Source organism: Condylostylus longicornis, unplaced genomic scaffold (assembly GCF_029603195.1).
Source record: "Condylostylus longicornis isolate FDR11 unplaced genomic scaffold, ASM2960319v2 ptg000038l, whole genome shotgun sequence".
NCBI lineage: Eukaryota > Metazoa > Arthropoda > Insecta > Diptera > Dolichopodidae > Condylostylus > Condylostylus longicornis.
In genome coordinates, this window is record NW_026578007.1 from 12,445,948 (window position 1) to 12,473,326 (window position 27,379).

Sequence of the window (27,379 nt, forward strand, 5' to 3'; positions counted from 1 at the left end):
TCTAATAAAATTTTCATAAAATTATTTAAATGTAAATATTAATAGAAATATGGATTTGAACGAAGGTCTCTAGATATCATAAAATTTTTTTCTTCTATATAAATTTTATTATTTTACAAAAAAAAAGCTTCAAAATACAAAAAAAAAAAATTTAAAATTGTAAAATCTGCAGGCTTCGAACTCAATCATATTATTTACGTATAAAAACAAAAAATGTTAAATTTTGACGGATTAAGACCTAAGTCCGGTCTAAAAATTGGCCAGCCTCTAGCCACAGCTTGTGCGGTCATACTCCAATCCTAAAAACTTAAGTATAGAAATTGTTTTGAAAACTTTTAACTTAATCTAATAACACATTCACACAACAACTAACAAACTCAACAACATTCACACAAAATATATAGGAACAAATTCTTAATATAAACCACCAAATTATGGTATACATATATTTTTCAAAATTTTTTTATTTTTTAAATATTCACGAGGATAAAATTTTTCTTTTTTCATTTTCAATTCAAAATAAAAATATTAAATTTTTTTTTTAAAAAATGGTAAAATTTGGATTCGAACCCAAGATAATTTTTTTTTTCATATTTCATGAAAATTAAAAATTTCTGTCAATTTCGTCTTTCAATCTGAGTAACATTATGAATAGAATAATATTATAGAAAGAATTACAATTAAATTAATATTAAAATGGATGAAAATAAATTAATTATTGTGAGGAAATTTTTAAGAAAATTCATTCAATGAAAGCCATTACTTGCAGAGATATAGAAGCAGATCAAAATTATAACAGAATATCGAAACATTTTAATGAATCTTTTAAATGTAAAATAAAACGCACATATTTACACGAATTCATTTGGGTTTCATTTTAAGTTCAGATAGATGATTTTGACTCAAATATTTTAATCATATAGTTTTGAATAACGTAAACTCAATTTTGAAGAACAAATTGACAACTGAGAAGGAGGTAAAACTTGCATAGAAGTTAAAATATAGTTGAAGTACAATGTTGAAAATGTTCAAATAGCTGCGAACAAATAAATATTTTTGAAAAATTGGTGAATCTTTTATTGTGGTCATGTCTAATTATATATGTACATATGAATGTATAAAAAGATTTTTCTGTAAGTGATATTGTCTTTCTTTTCTCAAAATGTACTCATTATGTAATAGAAAAGGTAAAAACATTTTATTATTATAGACAAACTCACTATAAATTAAAATTCTATTTCAGTAAAACTTGCTTTCTATGTCGAATAGAGAACACTTAGATTGAATATTATTCACACCTTCATACTCTTTAAATTTATTAAAATATAGGAGTCTTTAAATCAATATATTTATTACGATACTTAACTCTAGTAATTCAAAAAGATATAAGATGCACATTTTACTTATATGTAGTACATAGATAGATTGCTTTAAAAAGCAGCATTTTCATTTGTTGAACGGAAAAGTGCTACATAATAAATCAGTGGTCAAACCCAACCCAACTATTTTTTTTTAAATTTATTACCCATTTTCTGTAAGAACCAATAATAATTTTGTTTTATAAGCAAAATCAAACTTAATTATCAAATGTTAAGAATAGAACTAGGTATAGTAAAGCTTACTTTTGTGTAGATAATATGTGAAGTGAAATAATTGCATTAATGAATTTTGAAATTCAAATATTTTAGCATTCAATAATTTAGTATTCAAGAATTTCAATCTCTTAAATCAACTTTTTTTATTAATTTTATAAAGTCATAGAATTTAATAGAATAATTTGTATATATGATTTCTTCATAAATTCTAGAATTTATGGTTTCTTCATGGAACTTACAATAAATTTTCATAATATTGATCTAGAATTGCTTAAATTAGATTATACCGGGTTACACCAAATATTTTATGTATCTAACATTAAATTTTTCTTAAATGCTTTAAGGTATTTTAATATTTAAAATTTATCCTTTAAAATAAAAATGTAAAAAAAAAAATAAAATATGAATTTTCATTTTTTTGTTAATTTTTGGAAGTGAGCGTTTAATTTTATCGAATGCTAAATTATTCAAATGAAGAGCATAATTCTGTAATTATGAGGTGAATTCATAAAATTTAACAATTTCGTTAAAACGGTTGATCGTAATTCAAAATTGAATGGTTGATCTCAATACTTTCTTTAAATTTCATAAACAGCTTTTGTTCTGTTCTTAAACAAAGCACTCAAAATTTTCACATACACAAATTAATTTCGAAAATTTTATCATTTAGATTTTCCTAATCTTCATTAATGTAGAAAAAAGTGCGGTGAAACTACGGTAGGGTAAATAAATTTACATTATTGAAAGAGGCTGGCTACATTTTTGAAGTACTGTTGTAGAAATTCTCAAACTTGTGTAATATTTCTTTTTAATCGAAAATATTGCTATAGGCAATAAAATGTCAAACTCACTAAAATTTAAAATCTTTCTAGACTCAATATTAGATTTGGAATTCAATAGTAAAATGCAAAATAATGAACTTAATAATAAATCGGGATTGAAAAGAAAAAGAGTTTTAACTAATAAATAAAATTACTTTTGCCGAGACGTAGATCTAAAAAAGGTCGAATAAATAAGACAAAAAATTCTGTCCTTATAAAAAGAACTATAATTTTAAAACGGAAGTGTATAAATGTGAAATTTCTATACAAAAGTATACAAAAATTTTTAGCTACGCACAAACTACATCATGACGATATTACGTTGATATTATTTTCTTCATACCAAAGCTACTGTCGCAATACCTTTGTAATATACGTTACCGAAAACTATATACTGTAGAAATATCGTATTTATGCTTTAATGAAGACAGCTTCCTATTTAAGTCTGGATCATAAAATCGTTTTCAGCTAAACAAACAAAATTTTTAAAAATAATTATGAACCGATAGCTCTTTAGTATGCTATACTAATATTCAATATTGAAGAAAAATCATAGGTATAAAGAGATTAAAAAGAGTCCGTCTGTCCGTGTGTCTGTTTACAAAACTTCTACACCCTTGAAGATAGAAAGCTGAAATTTTGTATGTACATAGATCTTTACTAGAAACTTATTTCCGTAGAACAAAATTTTTACCTATCTCCCCCCCTCTAGAAGTTATACCCCCCCAAAACCTTAAAAATGGCCATTTTTAACTATTTGTTGCAATGAAACCATAAGCATTTTTGAAATTTTGCAAACGCATAAAGGCAGCGGCTTGCTTCCCCTATCGCGATATACTATAGCTAAACTTTAGAAAAACAAAATGGCCGTTCAAATTTACCGTTATCTAAAGTCTTTTTTTTCCAAATTTTTGATTTCGTTTTCCTTCTAGATCCCAGCCTGTAGAAGCTTGAAATTTTAGGGGCTTATAGACATTAACAAATAGTTCATTTCGTTAGAAGAAAATTTTTTTCCATCTCCAGCCCCTCTCAAGTTATCGCCTCTTGAAATTTGTAAAATTTGAATTTTTAGCGCCTTATATTTCCAAAACCGCAAACGTTTTCAAATTTCTATAAACATAAAAAGCTAGCGGTAAATTCCGTGACATTAAAAAATATAATTATTTTTCTTAACTCACACAATTAACCCTTAAAATCGAGCATTATGTTAACCCCTCTTTATATTAATTTTTGCTTTATTTCAAAGATTGCATGAATGCATCATCCTAAATATATGCAATCCTGGAAATAGTTAAATATGAATGAAAATAATTTTAATAGTGCGGTAGGTATGCATAGACTGTATTTAAAAGCAGAATTTTCACTTGTTGAAGGGAAAAGTGCTACAATACAAACCATTGGTTTGACCCAACTTTATTGAATTTTCATGCAAGAAAGAAATTTCCTCTTTAAATTTTATGCAATTCGAATATAGGAAAGCTATAGCACGTTTTTGGCTAATTTTGAAAAATAATTCCTACCTTACATATATTTAAAAAAATTAAAGTAAAAATATTTTCATATTTTAAAAAATTCTTCCTATGTATGTAAGTATAAAACATAAGAGTAAAGTATTATTTACTTAATAGTGTACCCCATGTACACTATATAGAGAAAATCCCAACAAATCTTCAAAAAAAATCTTCAACAACCATGGTAAGTTAATTTCGTTTTATTAAATAAAAAATGTAGGTAATATATGTACATGTCATTATACAGGCATATAAGGTCATGTATTTTGAATTTCACCAAATTGATTAATTTTTCAAGTTTGAATAAGAATTGATCTTATCACACATACTAACATAAATATATTTAAATTTATTAAAGATGATTTAGGTTTTGCGATATCAGGATAAGAATTCTTATTTGAATTCAACTGAACATTTTTGTATTATGAACCTACTTAATTGGAACTTCAGTTTTCGATAAGAATATTTCATAATGAAGTTCTTTTTGTCTGAAAGTTCAGGAGTCTGAAATTTTAGCAGTTTTTAAAAACTTAAAAAATAATGTTAAAAATACGATCCGACCCACTTAAATTATCACCTAACGAAATTTGAAAAATTCAAATTTTTGGCACCTTATATTTCCGAAATTGTAAATTCCTTCAAATTTCTACAAATGCAGAACGCTAACGATGGATGATATGCCAATAAAAAATATCATTATTTTTCTTAACTCACCCAATTGACTTTGTTAATGTCCTTTCAATTTTTTCTTTGCATCATCCTTAAAATAATTTCATATAAAAATGAAAGTAGTTTTAATAATGTAGTTAATAAATAGATTGTGTTTAAAAGAAGTATGTTCACTTGTTAAAGGGAAGAGTGATGCATTACAAACCATTTGTTTGACCAAACTTTATTTTAAATTTATTACCATTAAATATTTAGGAAACTCTTTACCAGAATAGAAAAATCTTTTAAACAACGATAAATATTTTTTTTATATTTCTCTATTTTCCAAATTCTTCCATAATAATAATATTGCAACCAATCAAAGCAATGATTCAACTTTTGCAAATTGAAAACCTGAAATAATACCGGACTATGAGTAATGGTCAAATAAAAATTTTAAATTAAATTTTTGGTCGAACGAATAGACCGAAATCTATACACAAATTTTTTATAAAATGTATTAAAAACATTCAAAAAATTAACTTGATTGATGGTAGTTAGTGGAAATTACAAAAAATTCCAATCATACTAATAAAAATTGTTAAAATTTTTTTCATCCACATTATCTATACTTTATTTATTAAAATTATCTAAATAATATGCTGTTAAAAGAAAGCTTAGTATAGAATTGCACAACCACATTTTGTAATTAAGTCCATTGAAATTTGCTGCAGTAAATAAATTCTACAAATTAAATTAAATATTTTTAAATTATATTTTTGTATTTCGTATGAATTTAAAATTAAGATATTCAATTACCAACTGAAAACAATTGTAATTCTCAGTAATCCTGAATTTTTAGATCCCGATGAAGTTGAAGTTGAGTTTCAAGACGTTCTATGTAGGTTCTTTATTTAAATGGCCCATTTTTGATAAAATTTGAACCAGAAAATCACACTCTAGTGAAAAACTTGAAAATTTTGGGTTTGCTTAACTGTTTTTTATTTTCTTTAAAATTTACCCTCATTCAAAGTTTCAATAGCCTTCATTAATTGGGTAATTCTGGATAAAATTAAAATTTGTTCGTTCAGTTTAATTCTCTTTTCTTTCTAATGCAAATTATTTTTCATTTAAATTATATATCTTGAATTCTTCCAAACTGTTAACGCGTAACTCTCTGTCCAAACTCGTAATTCACGTTAATTATTTCACCTCCATTCTATTGAAATAAATTTTGTTTTTTTTTTATTTATTTAATATTTTTCTTTCTAATAAAATTTTCATAAAATTATTAAAATGTAAATATTAATAGAAATATGGATTTGAACGAAGGTCTCTAGATATCATAAAATTTTTTTCTTCTATATAAATTTTATTATTTTACAAAAAAAAAGCTTCAAAATACAAAAAAAAAAAAAATTTAAAATTGTAAAATCTGCAGGCTTCGAACTCAATCATATTATTTACGTATAACAACAAAAAATGTTAAATTTTGACGGATCAAGACCTAAGTCCGGTCTAAAAATTGGCCAGCCTCTAGCCACAGCTTGTGCGGTCATAATGCAATTCTAAAAATCTGAGTCTAGAAAATGTTTTGAAAACTTTAAACTTAATCTAATAACACATTCACACAACAACTAACAAACTCAACAACATTCACACAAAATATATGGGAACAAATTCTTAATATAAACCACCAAAATATAGTATACATATATTTTTCAAAATTTTTTTAATTTTTAAATATTCACGAGGATAAAATTTTTTTTTTTTCATTTTCAATTCAAAATGGAAATATTATTAAAATTTTTTTTTTTTAAAAAATGGTAAAATTTGGATTCGAACCCAAGATAATTTTTTTTTTCATATTTCATGAAAATAAAAAATTGCTGTCAATTTCGTCTTTCAATCTGAGTAACATTATGAATAGAATAATATTATAGAAAGAATTACAATTAAATTAATATTAAAATGGATGAAAATAAATTAATTAATGTGAGGAATTTTTCAAGAAAAAATTCAATAAAAACCATCATATGAAGAGCTATGAAAGCAGGCAAAATTATAACCGAATTTCTAATATTTACATGAATCTTTTGAATGTGAAATGAAACGCACATATGTACACGAATTTTTTTGAAATTATTTTTAGTTCATACAGATGATTTTGACTCAAATATTTTAAAACATATAGTTTTGCATAACGTAAACTCAATTTTGAAGAACAAATTGGCAATTGAAAAGGAGGTAAAACTTGCATCAAAATTGAAATATAGTTGAAGTACAATGTTGAAAATATTCAAATAGCTGCGAACAAATTAATAATTTCAGCACCTTTTAGACACTAATAAATACTTTATTTCGTTAGAAGAAAGTTTTTTTTCCATATCCACCGCGTCTCAAGTTATCATCTCTTTAAATTTGCAAAATTTGAATTTTTGACGCCTTATATTTCCGAAACCGCAAGTTTTTTTCAAATTTTTATAAACGCAAAAAACTAACGGTAAATTCCATGACATTAAAAAATACAACTATTTGTCTTAACTCACGCAATTAACCCTTAAAATCGAGCATTTTGTTAAATCCTCTTTAGATTAATTTTTGTTTTATTTTAAAGACTGCATAAATCGTTCATCCTAAATATATGCAATCCTAGAAATAGTTTTGTATATGACTGAAAATAATTTTAATAGTGTCAAAACAGTATTTTCACTTGTTAAAGGGAAAAGTGCTACAATACAAACCATTGGTTTGGCCCAACTTTATTAGTAATTAAAACGGATTGACAAATCGGAAATTTTCTCAAAAAATTAACAGAGGATATGAAAACAATTTAAATGAAGATTAAATTTAAAAGTTACACCAAAACTCTTTGAAGCCTCGTAGAATTGGTTGAGTGAAAAACGGAATCAATTTGAAATTCAGCCTAACTAAATTATACAGTTAAATTTTAATAAAACCAAAATTAAATATTTAGAAATTTTCTTCAAAACTCCAATATATATAAAATTCAATATTTTCCTTTCTGTTTGTTATTGAAATTAAATTAAGCTAGACTCCCTAAAATTATAGGACTAAATAATATTTATCGGTATATATACCATGTATGTATATATAGATCTTAAACCATACAAAAAATTTTTTCTAAAGCTTATTTTCATTAAAATTTCGCCTCTCACTTTTCTTTTTCTCTTTTTTACTCATTTCGTTTGTCGCAATTTATAATTAAACACAACACAATATTTTCTTCATTTTTATATTTTAATGTACATATATATAGTATGTTTGTATATATACATATGTGGGTACATTATATATATATGTATGTATGGATGTATGTACAAAATTATATTAAATGTATGATTTATATGATTTATATTAAAAAAAAATTATGAAAAATTATATTTGTTTGTAAATATGTATACATGTATATATTAGTATATTTTTTTGGTATTATGTATTTGTATGTACATATGATTTTAATATACTTATATGTGTATGCTGCTTTTTTTCATTTTAGTAATTTGATTTAGCTTTCATGTTTCGGAAAAAGAAAAAAACAAAATTTTTATATATAAAAATTTATAACCAACGCATTCTACCGCACCACTACCATCATTATCATCATTATTAATCATCATCATTATCAATATCATGATTATTATAAGAAACTGTAAAAATTTCATTTTTAGACCTATATACATTCATACACACATACCATATAGAATTTTCTAACCCCTAAAGTGATATTTTTCATACCATCATTATAATTTTTTTTTTTATTTTACTGTTTTGTTGTTGTTTTTACTCTTAATTTCTTCATCTTCTTCAATATATTTTTGGTAATTTTTTTTTTCTTCATATTTGTATATATACGTATTACATACAATTAGAAAATTTTCTTATATTTCAGTGTTTTTATTCCGTCTATCCCTTTCTTCCTTCCAAAAAAAAAAAAAAAATAAAATTTTTCTTTTCTATATTTACCATTCCTTTTTAATAATTTTCATCCATTAATTATATTTTTATTTTTATATTTTTTAGATGGACCTACATTGTATACACTTACTTTTTGTAGTTAGTGTATGTATATATGTATATGAACTAACCTAATAATTCTCGTCATATCTAAATTGAATGTGCTAATCGTTTATGTTTTCTTTTTCTCCTATGTTAGTAAAATTTTTATTTTTTTTTATTTTTTCTCTGTGTATTATTTTTATAAATTATAATTACAAATATAAATATACATAAATTTGATATGTGCATTATGTTTGTATGTACATTTGTATATGGTAGTCATTTAAGGTATGTATACATATAATATGTACATATATTCTTATTAGGATATTCAATAAAAATAAATATGTATGTATGTATGTATGTGGTAATATTTTATTTTTATATTTATATAATGTGGATGTAGATTTTGCAAAAATAATTTTTACCATCTTTAATTTAACACATTTTTTTTTTCGTTTTGCGTTTTTTTTTTATTTTGTTTTTATAAGACAGTACGGTCTATGTATATGTGATTTTTAATTAACTATAATTTTAATGTTTCTTATAATTTCTTATGTTCCTCCTTAAATCATGCAATAAGATAATATAATAATCAGGGAATGTTAAAAAATTTTTTTTTTTGTTTGGTTGTTATTTACTTAATTTGTATTTAGTTTATGGAATTTTCAAATTACGATTATTTTACAGAAAGACCACTTTTTTATAGTAGAGTTTTTCAACACCTTTGCAACAATATAGGGTATGATCGTACATATTAGTGTAATTTTTTAGAAAAGACTTTTCTCGGGACCTTGGAGGACCAATTTTTAAAAAAAGCTATCAAACAAAAACTGTAAAAATTTTCGGGATTTTATCAACGGATTTTATTAACATGACTATATTTGGTAAATTTTTTTAAAGCACCTACTAAGATCTTATTCGGGCTTCCGGTTCGGGTTAGTTGCAGTAGATCAATTTTTCTAATTTATATTATACGGATTCGCGTACTATAAAAATATTCATCTGTAAAAAATTTCAAATTCTTATTACTTTATTTTCTTAAAAAACAAAGCTTCAACAAAAGACGGCCGAACAGACATTGCTAGACCGACTTAGTAATTTATTCAGAACAAGAATAAATATAAGAATAAATACTTTATGTTTATGCGGTTAATGTTTCCTTACACAGATGCTACACATGTCGCAACAAATTGATTATGCAATTCTAATATAATATATACGTGGGTATAAAAAAACAAAATTAGAACAGAATATATTTAACACACTAACACATAACTAATTAGAACTAAGATATACTCGTACAATATAAATTTTCTATTTTGTTCATAACGTAAAAAATTAATGATCCTGAATTATCTATTTGTTAGTTTTGTTATTTGTAATGGGCAAATGATATTTTGAAAAAGCATTAATAGTTTTAAATAAAAAGTAATAAAGCCGTATGGAAGGAATAATTTAACAATATATACAATGTCAATTTAAAACTAGCTCGATTATGAATTTTTAATCAATTTCTCGTCAGTATTTAATTTAACAAGTCCATTTAACTATTATTTTCTCTTTACTCATATCTAGTTCGTTGGTGGTTAATATTGTGAATTCCTCTTTTCATGACATACCAGTTAGCACATACCATATTTTCACTTGACTAACTATTTTTGTAATCCTTCTTCAATGAATTCCGCTTCCAAAATAATTACGACAAATAACTAAAAGTTCATTATAATTATGTTTTACTGTAATTTATATTGATTTCATCGTATACGCAATTTTAACTATTTACACTTTCATTTTATTATGTTCATATCTACATATCCTTTTTATTTTATTCCACTTTAAAAAAAAAAATCATAATAGAACAGAAAAAAAAAACACTAGCCTGGTCTTTTTTGATTATAATGTCCGTACGCACATTCGTACATGCCTGTATGTAACAAATATAATTTGACACTGTGTAAGTAATTTATTTTGTTTTTACTATATTTTTACTTAAAAAAAAAAGAAGGAGAAAAAAAATAGAAAAAAAAAATTTTTTTCGTCTTTTATTTTGATGCCCCCATAACTAACCATTTCCTAATGTCCTGCAAAATATAAAAAGTCCAAGAATGAACAAAACAAAAAAACAAACTTTTATTTTTATTTTGAGTAAAAAAGAAAAATAAGCATAAGAAAAAGAGAAAAATCAAAAATGGAAGAAAAAAAAGGAAAAGAAAAAAATTAAAATAAAAATAAGAAAGTTTTAAGATTTTCATGACAAATGTTCCTTTTTTATACTTTAAAACTACACTGAGAAAAAATCTATGTAAAATTTCACAGAAATTAAGTGAGGTTCAATATTTTCTCTTTTAAGTTTTGTGAATTTCGAATAATATCGAAAATATTTTTTGATATCTTAACAAAATTTCTAAATTTTAAACACTTTAGACGAGGCACTTGAAACAATATTGCAATAAAAATCAAATAAAAAATAATATTGGTTATAGAAAACGAAGGTTTATTTGTAAACTGTATTCAACGTCCTGTCATTTTCCCTAATATTGTTTTCCGCATCAAAAAGACAACTCGCAAGTTTTCCATTTTTTCAATAGTTCTTTATGAATTCGGTGCAATAAACGATTAAAAGCTAGTGGATTTTTGGGAAATGAAAGGGGGTGGTGATGGAATAACTTAATATCAATAATATTATATGGAGTTACAGGAAGCAGGAGAAAATATATCGTTAGGGAATTACATTATTTAGTTTTTGTTTTTGTTCCTAATAGGTGCGAAAATCCCGAAAGAAGAATAAAGACGGCGCTACCTATCTTTTTCCTTCGACAGTGGCGAGACGTGACTCCTATCCTAAAAAATCACCTAAACTCTGAACAAATAAAACTAGTCCTACAGACCAACTATTACCTCTGCGCTAACTTGGTCTTTCCGTACGTAGGAATTAAATACGTTCCATAAGGAAACTCGTATTTTTTTCTAAATCGAGAAAGGTCTTATTCGTTTAAGTCTTTTTGTCAGAACGCCATTATTTAGTTAAACAAAAGTAAAGTCATTTTAGTCAATTTTATTATTATTGTATGTTATATATAAAAATTTCAATTCTTTAAAATTCAATAAGTGAAATTAAGAGTCTGAGATGAGATTATTGTGAATATAATATTAATGCCATATATATCTGCAGACCATCAAGCTCAGAGACCAAATAAAAAATAAATTCCAAATTTATGTGTATAGTTTAAATGTAATGTGCGTCGGAATTTATTTGTGTGAATTGATCAATATTTTTGGCTCTACTGGTAATGAATAATAAACAGCATTTATTTTATAATAAAGAGTTGGCAGCACTTATTACATAATTCACCCTATACTATTTGTAGTATATACCCATGGCAGGCAGATATCAAAATTTCTAATTCACAATAAGGAAATTCACAATAAGGAATAAGGAATATATGATTGAATTATGAAAGAAAAATTAAAAAAAAAAATTTTTTTTTATCAGTGATGTTTTTATATAAAGAGCAACCAACATTCGAGAAGAAAATTTGTACATATTCAGCCTATTCGAACAAACATTGTTTAAATGATTATTAAAATATATACACACATATGTGTACACATACATATATGTATGTATGTAGAAATATTAAAACAAAAAATATAAATATATGTAATAATAAAAATTCGACCATATATACAAAATATACAAAAGCGTATCCTTCGCCCTTTTATACCCATTCCATTTAATACTAACAAAGAACAAAAAAAAAATATCCTTTCACTCATTCTGGTTATTTTCATTTTTTCATTTTTGTTTTTGCTTTTCTTTCTGTTTTATTATTTTTATTATTATTTTACTTTTTCTAATTTTATTTTATATTTTTTTTTTCATTTCTGGACCGAAAAATAAAAAAAAAATTTTTTATTTTTTTTTTTTTTTAATTTGAAGATACTCGTAAGGATATCAACATCAACAGCAGTAGCAATAGTAGCAAAGTATAAGGCTTGACGTATAACAAAAGAAAAAAAATCTAAAAAAAAAAAACAAGAAAAACAAACGCAAGAATAACAAAAAATTATTAAGAAAAACGCACTTCTATGGTTCCATACTTGACGTATGGAATAACAACAAAAGAAGAAAAAAAATGAAAAAAAATTTTTTTTTTTATTTTCAAATTTTCGTCCTTTTTCTCTTCTATGTTTGTACAAAAGATTTTTCAGCTTTTTTTTTCATTTTCTTTTTAATTTTCTCTCATTTTTTTTTTTTTTGATTTTTTATTATTTTTTTTCATTTTCTTCATTTTCTTGTGTGTAAAGAACAGATTAAAGAAGTCAATGGTAAAAATTTCGAATGAAAGTAGAATATATGGGGATGAAGATAAAAGAAAATGAAAAATTTCGGGACGTTCATCTTTTTCTAAATAAAATACACAAAGTAACACACTGCTGAAAAATGAAAAAAAAAAGAAAAGAAAAAGAGTGTATAAATAAATAAAAATACAGAAAATTAAAAAAGAAAAATGAGACAAACAAACAACAATAAGATTCAATACCGTTGATAACCTAATTTATAGGATAAAATTATGATTTCTTTTATTAAAGGGAGAATTTAAGCTTCTGGCAACTCTTAATATCAAATTGGCTAGGCAATAAGAATTTCATATTTAATTTTGTTTTTTAATTTTGACGTATTGTCAGTGTTGAACAATACAAAATCTACTAAACGTCAATGAATATTTATTACTTTTGACAAGCAGAATGACAAGAACAATGTTTATTTATTTTGATATTTTATTATTGAATATTCTAAAATGTTCCTAATTTTATACGTAATTCTATATAAAATCGACAGCTTTTTTCTGTCAATAATTTGTTTGTAAAAATTTCTTGCCAAATAAGCCTAATTAGGAAATGTAAAAAAGGCTAATAATTATAACATTTTTGGGGAGGCTTTTGAAAAACACTCTAAAAAAAAAGGGGGTTCCTCAAAAATTTAACAAAAATATTTCGATCGGAGTACTTCGGAATAGAAAATACGAGTATTAAGCATTGTTTTTGTAAATTTTATTACTTTGGATATTACTTTGGAAAATAATTACAGCTTGGTGAATTGATATGGCAGTACTGATTTTCTATGATTTAATAATGAGATGGAATAGAAGAGGAAAAGGAAAGTGGTAAAGTATATAAACGGCAACGCGTTGAATAATGTCGAAATCATGAATTAAGAAGATGGAAAATGATTTTGAAATTTTAATTAAGTGGAAATTAATAATCAAGTAATTAATTATTGATGCATTGCGGAGGAATACTGCGCATTATTACAAATTATACTGAAAGAGTTTGTCAAATTTGAGAATATCTATTAATGTTTCTTAAATCTCATAATATTGAACCACATCAACAAAAATATTACTGCATTTTTTGTAGTTTTCATCAAATTTAATGGCATGTTTGTGTAATTAAAGTCAAACTTTGTTTTTTAAAGTTCAATATTTTCAAGCCAATATTTTATGTGTCAACTATACTTTAACAATAATTGCTCAGTCTACATAGTAATATTTCGATAGATAGTCTATCCAAATTGTTAAAAATTTAAATTTCCACCAACATTCGCATTTGCAATAAAAAAGTATTAAAATATTGCACGTCTTTCTTCCTCAGTAATAAGAAATGGTGACCATATAACTTTCAAAATCCACAACAATCCGCGTGCACTTTAAATTGGGTTACAATTCACGAGAACAAGCACGAGTGATGTGAATTATTTAATGTTCCTTAATTTCACGTAGTATTTTTTGAATTATGAAACTCCTTAAAGAAATTCGACAGTGACACTACCGTATCTGTATATGTAAACTATACTGAGTGAGTTCAACTCTAATTTTCCATTTTCCAAAATTATGACCAAATTTTTTAATTAATAATTTTTTTTCCATTTAATATTATAAATGGAATTTAAAAAAAATTTTAAACTATATTAAATACTCAAATTTTGTTAAAATGCAGAAGAAAAAACACACACACAGAAAATAAAAAATTAAACAAAATGAAAATAAATAAGGAGAGAGAAAGGGAGGGAGCCAAGGGCCAGAGAAATTTTTCCCTTTTGTCCACCCAATTTTTATAAATATTTTTTTTTTCTTTTATTTAAGTAAAAATGAAAAAAAAAATATTTTTCTCAATTTTTTTTATATATTTTTTTTTTTTGGATGTTTTATTAGAGAAAAAAATTTCCTTTCTTTTTTTCGACCTTTTTTCTTTCATTTTGTTGTTCTCTAATGAGAAATTTAGAAATTTACAGCTTTAATGAAAATAAAGGGATAAAGGGTGAGAATATAGAATAGAATTGAGATAGTTATGGTATGGTTTGGTGAGAGAGAAATATATTGAAAATGGGAACAGTGCGGTAAGGTTAATTTTAAGTTTTACCTTTTCCTTTACTCTCTGTTAGAAAAATTTCGGTCTTTCTTTTTTTCTTCTTGTATAATGAGATTTTTCGTATTTTTAGAAATTATATACAATGGTAAATGATGTGTGTATATTGTACATATGACATATGTATGTAGGTAAGTATATGTGTGCCTATACAACACCATATATTGACTTTAACTATTTTAATATTGTAGTTTTAAGAGTACATTGTGTATGCATCTTACCAGTATAATATGTACGTACTTTCACATATAAACTGTTATACATAGTGTTTTCTTCACATATCCTTTTCATTACTATAGTTGTACATACATAAATATATATATATATTATATTTGTATGTATAAAAGCGAAAATATTTTAAGAAAATTTTTTTTTTTTGAAGTGAAATTTTTGTAATGAAATATTTGAAAGAAAGAAGGGACGAACGACGAGTATTAAATTTTGCAAGATGTTAAAAATAATGGGCATATAGTGTAAAAATAAATGAAGAAATTCTAAAAAGCAAGAGGAAAATGAAGATTAAAAAAAATACGAAGAAAAATAGAGACCAAAAAAAATCTAGTTTTACTTTAATATTAACGTGTAGATTAAATTAAGGCTTTGAAGAAATAAATTTTTCCTTTTTTATCTACATGTTTTGTTTTTATATGCCGCATAGTTCACTTTTTGCACATAGGCTTATTTTTTTTTTAATACCAAATATAAGTGTATAAAGTTTGTATATACTCGTATGTATGTAATGTGATGAAAAGTAATAAAACAAAAATGGAGAAAAAAAAATAATTCTTTTATATTTTTTTTTTTGTTTTGCTATTTTTTTTTTTGTTGTAATTCATAAAAGTTCAAAGTATGTAATGAAAGTAAAAATTTTTCAAGTGAAGGATTTTTATTTTAACTATTCATATGAGTATGTACATAAATTGAGTTCTATATATTGCAACTACTTTGTTATACAATTTTGTAAAATGCATATATACACTGTTATACAACTAGTATTAAAATATTCTCAAACTGCCTTTCTTAATTTGAAAGAAAAAAAAATAATTAAATTAATTATTAGAACCTCCAAAATGGTGGTACTTATAGAAGAAATTGACAGGAATGATATTAAATTCGTAGTGTACGATAAATTGAATTATTTAATATTGTGGTTAGAGAGTACATTTTAGTAATAAGAATTCTGTTTGTGTTTGCTTTTTATAACAATAAAATGAGAAAATTGCATAGCAACCAAGATGAAGGTGATTTCAGAAAATTTTTAGTTTTAAATTTGAGCGCTATTGCATAAGACTGTTTCGTAAATGTCTTAAGACTTGCATATCATGTGGAAAACTGTTAGATATCAGGTAACTGGTATTTATTATAGATACGTGATATTATAGTTTCATCAATAGAGTTTTTTGTTTACAAAATTGAATTCGAGGAAAATATATATACAAAAGCACTTTCCGGTTGTCCGTGACGGAAAATTTCAAGGCACGCATTAGTGTTTCTTTTTTTTTTTAGAAATATATGGAAGTGATAATTTCTAATGTTGATAAAGAGAATGATGAAAAATTTAAAATTCCGGAATATATCTCATTTTTCAGCTAGTCATTTATTTCCGATGAAAATTCTAAACAACTTTAACAATACCCTTTAAATTGGTCCAAAAAAATTTTAATCAAATTAGTAGAGTCCATATAAAGAATTTAGCTTTTAAGGAAATATACTCAAAAAGATATAAATTTCTTAGTAGAGAATCATTTTTCTTAGTAGAGGATAATTCTTAGCAAATGATCACTTTTCAGGGAGTTCGGATGTTGCACTTTTCAGGGAGTTCGGATCCAGTTTCATCAATTAATTCTAGTATCGAACAGATTTCAAATACAAAATTTCATGAAATTATATCGATTAGATCGTAGGATATGGTAAAATAAATGTAAAATCAATGCCGTAGTAAAAATTCGGCTTTCGAGCCCTGTATATTCCAAAAAGAAATTATTTATTTGTTATTTTAACAATTTTATTTGTTTTTATTTATTTGGTATTTTAATTTTCAAAAATATTGGATGATCATTACTTTGTATACATGTAATTCAAAATGTAATTTCATCCTAAGATAAAAATCAAATTCCCGAGACTTAAACTATCCTAAAAGTTAACTCATTATTATCACTAATACGACAAGGTCATTGCAGATTAATCAATTACAGACTTAAATAACATGGACTGATACTACACTAATACTCGTACGGCAGGATTTATTTACAGATAGACTGACAAATCTATAAATGCTGAGGGAGAAATGCATTCTCCCTGATAACTCAATTCGCAAAATTCGATGCCCATCACATAATCTCCTCCCTTATTATATACAATTATGTCGGCATAACAAATACAATTTATATGAGTGGGTTCAAGTAATTTAATTAAAAATAATACAAAATTTGTTCAAAAGACAAGTTACAACAATAAAAAAAAAGAGAACGCTAACCAAAAAATCTTAGTTTGAGAAATTCTGAAAGGAATGAAGGATATTTTTTTTTTTTTCATTAAAAATATAAAAATGAGAAAAATAACAAAAAATAAAATCATAAAAATTGTAAGGTTAAAATTAATAATTTTTTTTTTTGGGAAATTTTTTTTTTTTTTTTTGGGGAAAAAAATATTGTAATAAATTTTTATTTTTCTTTGCTTATTTTTCTCAAAAAAAAAATTTTTTTTTTTTAATTTACGCAGAAAAATATTAAAAAAAAAACCCAAAAGCATAAGAAAAACAAAAATAAAAAATATAAAAAAGATTTGTAACTGAACTGAACCGAGAGTTGTAAAGGAAAAGTTAATTTAAAAAATTTTCCAGGTTTTTATTTTTCTCTGCACGTTTTATGGCGTGGAATTTTTTTTTTTCGTTATTTTCTCATAGCATTTAAAGTACATATATATATAAAGTATATAATGTATTTATGTACATGCTACTATAGTATATAAAGCATTTGTGTACATAAAAAAAAAAAATTATAATGGTGTGTTTTTTTTTTTAACAAAATTCTTTTTAAAAAATTTTTAATTAAAAAATTTTTTTGTTCAAGTTTTTCTTTTGTTAAAATTTAAAAAAAAAAAACCCCGAAGCCGAATGGAATGGTAAAATCATCCTTATAATAAATTTTTTTTTTCTTCTCTGAATTTTTAGTTTTCTCTTTTTCATTTCTACAAGCAACCACACTCAATACTGTGCTTTCTCTTTCTCTTTCTTTTTTTTAAGTAATAAATTACTTCATATTTTGTTTTTTTTTTTGTTATTGTTTTTTTAAATCTTGATTTGTTGCCTCAGTTTTTTTTTTTTGTTATATTTGATAGTTCAATAAAAGTTAAGGTTCCTTCTTTTGTTATTTAAAGAAAATATTAAATGGCATAAAAACTAAAAACAAAAGTTTAAGTAGAATATTAGAAAATTATTTTATTAAAAAATTTAAATAGTTTTTTTACATACTCGTAAGAGAAAATTAAGTATTTTAGAAAATCTCTTGAATAAATTTATAAGTTTGGTAATTTCTTAAATAATAATATAGTTTCTAGTCCCCGAGTTCTCAAATAGTTTACAATAGCCGAAAGCCTGTTTTTTCTGTTGTGAATCACAATAATTGAGCGTTTATTATAAATTGCTTTATAGTTTAATTTAAGAAGAGAATATTGCCTCAGCATCATATGCAGCTCTGATTTTTTGTGGTACTGGTTAGTGGTTAAACTATTGAATTACTACTCAAATTTATTTGATTAAATTCTCAATAAATTTTTTAAGAGAATTTAAACCGTCTGCAATAGCATTAAAGAAGCTTTATTTGACAATATTTTACAATTACGTGTCTTTAAGATTTAAAAATATAAAATATAAAAGAGTATTTGAATAATAACCCATTTGAAATTAAAAGTATTTTTAATAATTGCCCATTTCGTTACCGCTTAAGGAATTTTTTTTATTTCAACAAAGATGCGTAATTAATAATAGAGAAATGAATTTTCTGTAATGGCTGTTAAAACTAGTTTGAATTCTTTCAAAATGTCATAGGGAAATTTCTTGAGAATTTAATCGAATAAATTGTATTTTGGAATTTTATTCGATTAAATTCTTAAATCAGATTTTGCGAAAAAAAATTTTTCAATAAGTGATTCGATTGCATCATGGTCCTAGAATTTCATTATTTATAAAACATTTCTGAAATTTTGTAAGGCTAAGTTTGTTTTTAAATACAATGATCGATAATTAAAACAACCGAGTAAGAAAATATTAATACCATTTTTTCTCAAAGAAATGGTAAATTTTTTTCACATAAAATGTGTAATTATACAAATGTATGTGAATATTGGAAATTGAATAACTGGTAGGAATACTGAAGGAATACTACATAGGATTATGTAGTATTCCTGGTAAAATTACATGTATGTACGTATTTCTTCATCCATCCGTAGTTCGGTTGTATGTTCATTTCTTTTCTCTTTATTTCTACTATAGATTTCTAATTATTGCATTGTATCCTTCATTCCAACACTACCAATTCCGTCACTATAAAACGTCCAAGGAAGTTTTTTTAAAAAATTCTCGCCATTAACTATCTGAAGCCTTGTAATACTAAATTTGAAAGTTGCAAGTGCATTCATAATAGGTTTGAAATGTTACAGCGAGATCTGCAACTTTTGTTTCGAGATATTTTTTGAAATCAATCTTGTGTTGCTGGCCTCAGGCGCCAGAAAGCATTAAAAAAATAAAACGCGTTAAACATAATTCAATGCACCGATTTAGTTTCCGTACACTTACATGCACCACACCGAAAAACAAAAAATATTATAAATAAAACGAATATGCCATTTCCTGCCTTTTAACCTTTCGAAAACTCGTGACAGGTTAGCTCGTTTATTTTTGAATTGAATTTAAATCTTTTGAAACCCCTAAAAGTATGCCACATAATTTTTTATATTGAAAAATATGATAAGGAATTTTTTCACAATTTTCGATTTGTTCCCAGAGATTTGTGTTTCATGTCGTCATTTAATAACTCTTTTCAAAAAATTATTTTCCAAATTCATTCTAAATTAACATTAAATATTATTAAACAAACCAAAACTTTAAATTAAATAAAAGAAAAAAAAAATTATACATAACCTCAAACATAGTACGGAAGTGAATTTAAATTAAACAAAAATAACATAGAAGAAAAAAAAATCCAATAAAATAAAATTTAAAAAAGAAAAAGGAAAATGATTTATGCGGTCAAAATGAAGAACTATAACCTCTCTTTTATCTTAATTCCCCTATTCAATGCATATACTATCTATATTTATACACATACACACTATATATACAAGTGTGTATATAAATAAAAAATTATAGTAAATAAATAACAAAATTAATTCGTTCTTTTTTCTCATTTTCTTTACAAAAAAAAAAAACAAGAAAACAAAAAAAAAAAACTATAAAAACATTGAGTCCATTTCTCTCTCAATAAATTTTTTGGTAAACACACACACAAATTATTTATTTCTTTATACATAACTGAATATATACGTATACAACTACAAATGTATGTCAATGTATAACAAATAGTATGTATGTATATAAAAATTTTTATAACAATTTCTCTAACTTTTTCTAAATGTAGGTAAAAAAAAGTGTAGTAAATTTTCTCTTTATTTCTAAACTCAATATTTTTCTGTTCACCACGTTGTATTTTAGCATTTCACGTATACAAAACAAAAAAAAAAAAAAAACGAAACAAGAAAAAAATGAAAAAGAAAATTAATGAAAAATAAGAAAAAAATTGACAAAGCAGAAAAATACAAAAACACACAACAAAACTTTCAAAAACAAATGGAAACTTTCACTTTTTGCATCAAGGATTTAGAAAAGGATATTTTTTTTTCCTTTTCTATATATATCGAGACACGATTTGTTTTCTTTTTTTTTTTTTTTTAAATTATTGTAATCGCATATATTTTTATGTGTATATATTATAAATTATATAGGTATGTATGTGTTCACACTTGTGTGCATACTTCAAAATTAAGTACAAACAACAAAAAAAAAATTTTTTTTTGTATGAAAAGTTGCGTTTATCAACATGGCATTTATTTTGTATACGTAGCAAACACACATATGAATATGTATGTATAAATTATTCTTAAAAGTATGTATAAAAAATATTGAAAAAAGAGCAAATATAAATAATAATAATAAAAAGATTAAATATTTTTTATATTTTTTCAAAAAAAAAAAAATGTTGGAAAGAAAGTCAAGTTTGAATTCGAGTATTTTACGCTCCATATTTACACTTTTTCCTAAGTATATCTACATTTATACATGTGATATACATACAACCATATTATAATGTGTATATTGTGCTATGTGCGTGAGCACTTTTAATCTAAAATACATAAATATGAAAAGTGAAAATGGAAAATATTAAAAACTTTCGTTTTTCATTGCAAAAAAAAAAAACATAAGTAATATTTTAAAAATTGCAATAATAAAGTGAAATTCTAAGCTAAGTTGTATGATACAGTAGAATCTCAATAATAAGGAGTCGATTGAATATGATAATTAATAAATATTAAGGGCAAATAATTTTTTAAGCATTTTTCAATTTAAAATTTGCAAATTGAAATTTTAAAACTGCAATTGAATTTATTTTAATATTAGTAGTATGTAGCTTCAGGTATAGATAAGTGTTGCCGTTTATTTCAGCTATTTTTCATTCCAGTTACTATTGAATTGGTAGAGAATCACTGTGCGAAAATAATTTTCATTTAAACAAGATTCAATTAAATATCTTTGAGATTTGACATAAAAAATAAGATTTATATTATAAATGTCAAAATTTAAATAAATTTAGTAAATAGAATTATGTAAATAGTCGAAATTGCGAATAACATTATTTGTACCGGAAATATTTTTTCAAGTAAATTCTAAAATTTTAATTTAAATAATATTAGTTGAGAAAAACGGTAACACTTATATATCTTAAAATTCATTTAGACAGTTCATTTAATATTTTTTGAAATTGTAATTTTAGTAGTTGTCAGAAAACTGAAGAAGGAAACAACAAATTTTTAATTTTTTCTTTAATTGTAATACAAAAGAATTTTTTTTTAAATTTCGTAAGAAACAAATGGAATTCTCACTCTTAACAATACATTTTTTTAAAGTATAACAATTTAAATTAAAAATAAATCATTAAATAACGAGGGAACAGCATTGTTTCTTATGTAGTATTTACGTTAACAATGAAAAAATCAAAGCGGAAGAACGTTTTCTTTAATAGAGTAATGTGCTCTAAGCAATTTCTCATAATTAAGCAGCGTTTCACAATACTACAAGTCATTAAATCATTTTTGAAATGATCAGGTGTCAGGAATTGAAATTTTATGCTTGAAATTTAATATTTCAATTTAGAGTGTTAAAACAATGAATTATAAATTTTTTTTAAGAAATATCTGAACTTGGAAACGAAACTCTAACAAAGAGAATATCTCAGGAGCATACATTTTTTTATCATCACTAACAAAGTAATTGACTGGAATTTCATGAAATTTAATATTTGCGTTCTGTTTGCTACCAAAACTAATTGACGAACTATTCAGGGAATTCGAACGGCATAAAGTACATCTCCTCCAAGAATCAAAATAACATTTTTTCTATTAATATTAAGTAAAATTTTAATAGCACTCTTAAAATTTGAATTACACCTTGTTATATATTCAAGTATTTCATTGTACGAAAATCATTAAATTTATAATCATATACGCACTTGGTCTCAAATAATAATAATAAAATCACAAACACATAATTGCGTAAACACATATATGAACACACTTTTACAAATCTAAATATGAACTTAATCCATATCACAGAACTAAACGTGTATATGTATAGAGTGAAATTAATATAAACAATGTCACATGTGTAAAAAAAAAAAGAGAATTCTAAACAAAATCTTAAAAGCTACAAAAAGGATATTAGAATCCTGACATTACACAGAAAAAACAGAAAATTTCATATATGTAGAAGAAAACCTTAAAATTTTTTTATTATTTTCAACTTAAGGATTTTATTTACTTCTATATATACATATATTATACTTCACTTCTGTCATACATTATACATACACACAAATTTACAATTATATTCTTCAAGTGTCAAGAGAAATCTTAAAGTTTCTTTCGCATTTAATTTTTTTTTTTTTATTTTTTTTAGTATAAAACTCTCAAAATTAGTATGATAAAGAAAGACAAGCAAGAAGAAAGGGGAGAGTAAGAATTATTTTAGAGTAAAAAGGAAAATTATAAACAGAAAGCATAAGAATAAGCAGTGAAAATAATAAATTTTTGACGAAACTTGAAATAAAAGAAAGGAAAGAAAAGAAAAAATTTTTTATAAACGCAAATGAAAACTTACAAGTTGAAAATAAATTGCCATCGTAATGTGGGGGAAGATTTTTAATTAAAAGTTTCTTTTGTATAAAAATTTACTCTAGATTTTTTTTTTTAAAGGAATTTATTCCTAGATGATTTTATGTACTAGTTTATTATAAATTAATTCCATATCTCGGATCTCTTTGCTCCCTTATCAAATTTTATAATTACATTTTGTAAAAAGTTTGATGACATCTCTTTGAAAACAATTATCATTTTTTGAAAATTGAATTATATTGTTTTTATTATTGAATATCAAAATTACTTAAGTTTTTGAATTTAAAATTTAAAATTTAAAAAAAAATATACTTAAATTTAAATATATGAGTGATTTATATTGTATTAAAACTGAAATTATAAAGAAAACAAAAAAAAATCCCTAAAAGTATGCAATTAAGTAGATATGTATTTTGCAAATCCTTCCTGCTTAAAATCAGAATGCCATGTGTTTTACAACAGCAACAAATACAAAAGTCTAATATATTTGTACAATGCATTGGTTTGTAGAATTATTCTACAAACACGAATTATGTTTAAAGGACATGTTATAAATTATATTCATTTAAGAGCTATGTAAAACTAGCTCAGTGAATGTCCGTAAAATTGTATTAGCGAAAACTTTAAAATGCTATCTTAATTGATTTTACTGAATTTTAGGAAATCCTTAAAGTAACATTCATGAAAATCCTATTAAATTTTAATTTGACAAAGAAAACTCTACAAATATTTCAAAAAATTGGCAGAGAAATATAAAGAAAAATGCCTCAAAAAGTTTGCAATAGATACTTTCCAATAGAATTTGGTAAGAATTAATATTGCCAGTCATAAACTTTCATAAATAATTTCATTACATTTTAAAATCTTTTCAAATAATAAATGAATAACATGGTCAATAATATTCTAAACAAACAATCATAGACGGCGTCTCCTGAACCAAACGAATAATACTTAGGCAAAGCATTAATTATCATGCAATTTAATATTACACGAAAAAATCAAAATAATCATCATTTAGACGTACATCAGATCAGAATGCGACTATCAAATTATCTTGCAAAATCTTTTCATAAAACGTCTTAATGTATTCCACTGGGCGTAACTCGGTTAATATGGTACATTCAGTCTTTGATAGTTTTAAAAATTCAAAAATTTTTTTTTTTTTACTCATTTCTTTAAATATAAATTACAATTTTTTATTAGAAATGCAATAATTTTGATTTTTCTAAATTGTTAATTTTTTCCCATTCCAAAAAAATTGCATATTTTCAGGCAAATATTACTTACAATCTTAAAAATCTCATTAAAAACAATAACAACAAAAATTCAATTTTAAAATTTCAACAAATATTTTTTCCATTTTTTTTTTTTATTTTTTTATCTTTTTACCTATATATTTTTCTAAAACAGCTGATAATTTTATTAGAAAATTTAAAATTCTCATAATACATGGTGAAATACATAAAAAGGATAATGCTATATGTTATATGTATTCGATTAAAATCACTTTCAATTTCATTTTCCTTTTTCCTTTTTAATTTTTGTTTATTTTTTCTGCTTTTTAGATTTTTATTGTTAATTTTACCTTTTGCACATTCTTTGTACACACATAATTTTATTTTTTGTTTAGTTTATTCATATACTATACTTACAACTATAGGTATATATTTCACCACGCAACAATAAAATATAAAAAGCAAAAAACAAATACACACCACATATATGTTGTGTTGAAAATTCTTATTATATTTCATAACAAAACAAAAACAAATACTAAAAAAAAATTTAAACAAAAACAAACATTGAAAATATAGGAAGAAATTCAACACGGTATACGGTAAAGGTAAATAAAATACAATAAATTTTTAAGTGATACCATTTGATATTTGAAAAAAAAAAAAAATAAGAAAAAATATTAAAAGAAAAACAAAAACGAAGAAGAACTCTCGAAAGAAAGTGAGAGTGTTTTATTATTGAATAGATTTTTAGAAGTAATTCACCTATACACCTAAATACACCATAGGTATTTTTATTTATATTCAACATATACACACAATTTTTACACTGTATATATTATATGTGTGTGTGTACATATGTATGTGTAAATTTATTTCTAAGCATTATTAAACCTTGACCATTCCTTGACCGTTAGATAAGATTATACACATACATACATATATAACATAGATTTGCCTATGTATGAGTGAATAATGAATGGAATACTCGTATACATATATGTATATGTGTATAGAGTTGAACAAAATTATAATAATAATAATAATAAACTAAAACTATACATGACTGACTGGTTGACTGACTTTGAGTGCCGGTAAAAAATGTGCGCAGGATCTTGTATTATAATTTTTTATATTGTTTTAGTTTTTATTTTTATTTTTATTTTGTTTTGAAATGAAAGTTATTGCTTTTGTTTTTAATATTTTTTTTTCTGTTTTTCGTTTTTATTAGAAATTTTTTTTCTTTTTCATTTCATTTCTTTTTGTATATTCTGTGTGTGTGTGTGTTTCTTTTTTCAAGTTAACCGACAAGGATAATATAATCAGAAAAAAAAAAAAATATATAAAGTGAATGTTTGTATGTAATACAAAAAATTTTTTACTCAAAATTTTCTTGCAAAAGCAAAAGAAGAAAAATTAGAAGCATTTTATATTTACAAACTCACATATGTACATATACAAACATTTATATTGAATGCAAACACACATATGAAATTAGGATTTTTAGAAAGTCCTTTTTTGTATAAAAAAAAAAAATATTTCATTTTAATATGTGAGTGTGTAACATAATTTTGAGCGTGAAATTAAATTCTAAATTTTCAAAAGAATTCTGAAAAACAAAAAATGTTCATGTTTTACGAAAAAAAATGTAGAAATGTGGCTATCCATGTAGCACACATTCTTGCCTATATATACATACATATGTACAAATGTATATGAAATGGTTTTTATATTCTATATTGTTTCTATAATATTGTAAGAACGTGGGGTTAAGCAAAGAAAAGATTAAGGAAAAATACAGAAGGAAAAAAAAAAATTGTTTTATAAGCAAAAAAAAAATTAAAGTGAAAAAAATTTGACAGGAATAACAACAAGAATAACAAACACAAGCAATAAAAAGAAAAAAATTTTGTAATAAATAAAATTTAAAAGAAAAATGTTTTTCGTATTTAGATTAATTATAAGCAGAAAAAAAAAATAAATGAAAAAGTTCCAATTTTCTTAAATTTTCTCTTATTTTAATAAAAAGAAAATGTTAAAGAATTTAATTAATAATTCGAAGTTAATTTCGAATAATAAAAATTTTATTTTGCCTATTCTAAATTTAATTTCACCAGACTGAATAAGTTTGTAATTGAATTGTATATAGTTGAGGGCAACACGATAGGTGGCGAACTACTTATTGTTTTTTTGGCATTTCATATTTTAATCTCTTTAAAATTTGACATTTATGAAAATTAATGTCAAATTACAAGTATTATAAAAAATATAGCGTTTGTAATTATAAAATAATCGCTAAATTCTATTCTTCTAAAATTTGCCTAATTGATAAAATAAAAATTTTTTGAAATTGCTGATAATATGTGGTCACTAATCCTTCTAAATTTACTCTTATAAATCCAATTTATATATGTGAATTCAAGACTTGGTATGAAATGCTGGATAAAATACAAGTAGAAATATGAATTCAAATTATAATTATGGAAATGTGAGCATCACAAATATTTTCTTTCACATTTATAATACATACATATATAGCGTTTTATTAGTTAAGATTAGGTAAGAATGCGAAAGAATGTGAAATTTAAAAGAACATTTTAATAATTAAATCAAAATTTATAATTATTTAAAAAGATTGAACTAAAATACTTAATATGTATTTCATAACAGAAAAT

General features: G+C 23.8%; 1 protein-coding gene across 1 annotated transcript in view; it reads right to left on the reverse strand.

The window, feature by feature from the left end:
* Positions 1-27,379, reverse strand: part of LOC129609160 (uncharacterized) — a 76,908-nt gene that overhangs the window by 26,292 nt on the left and 23,237 nt on the right. The window lies entirely within an intron of this gene.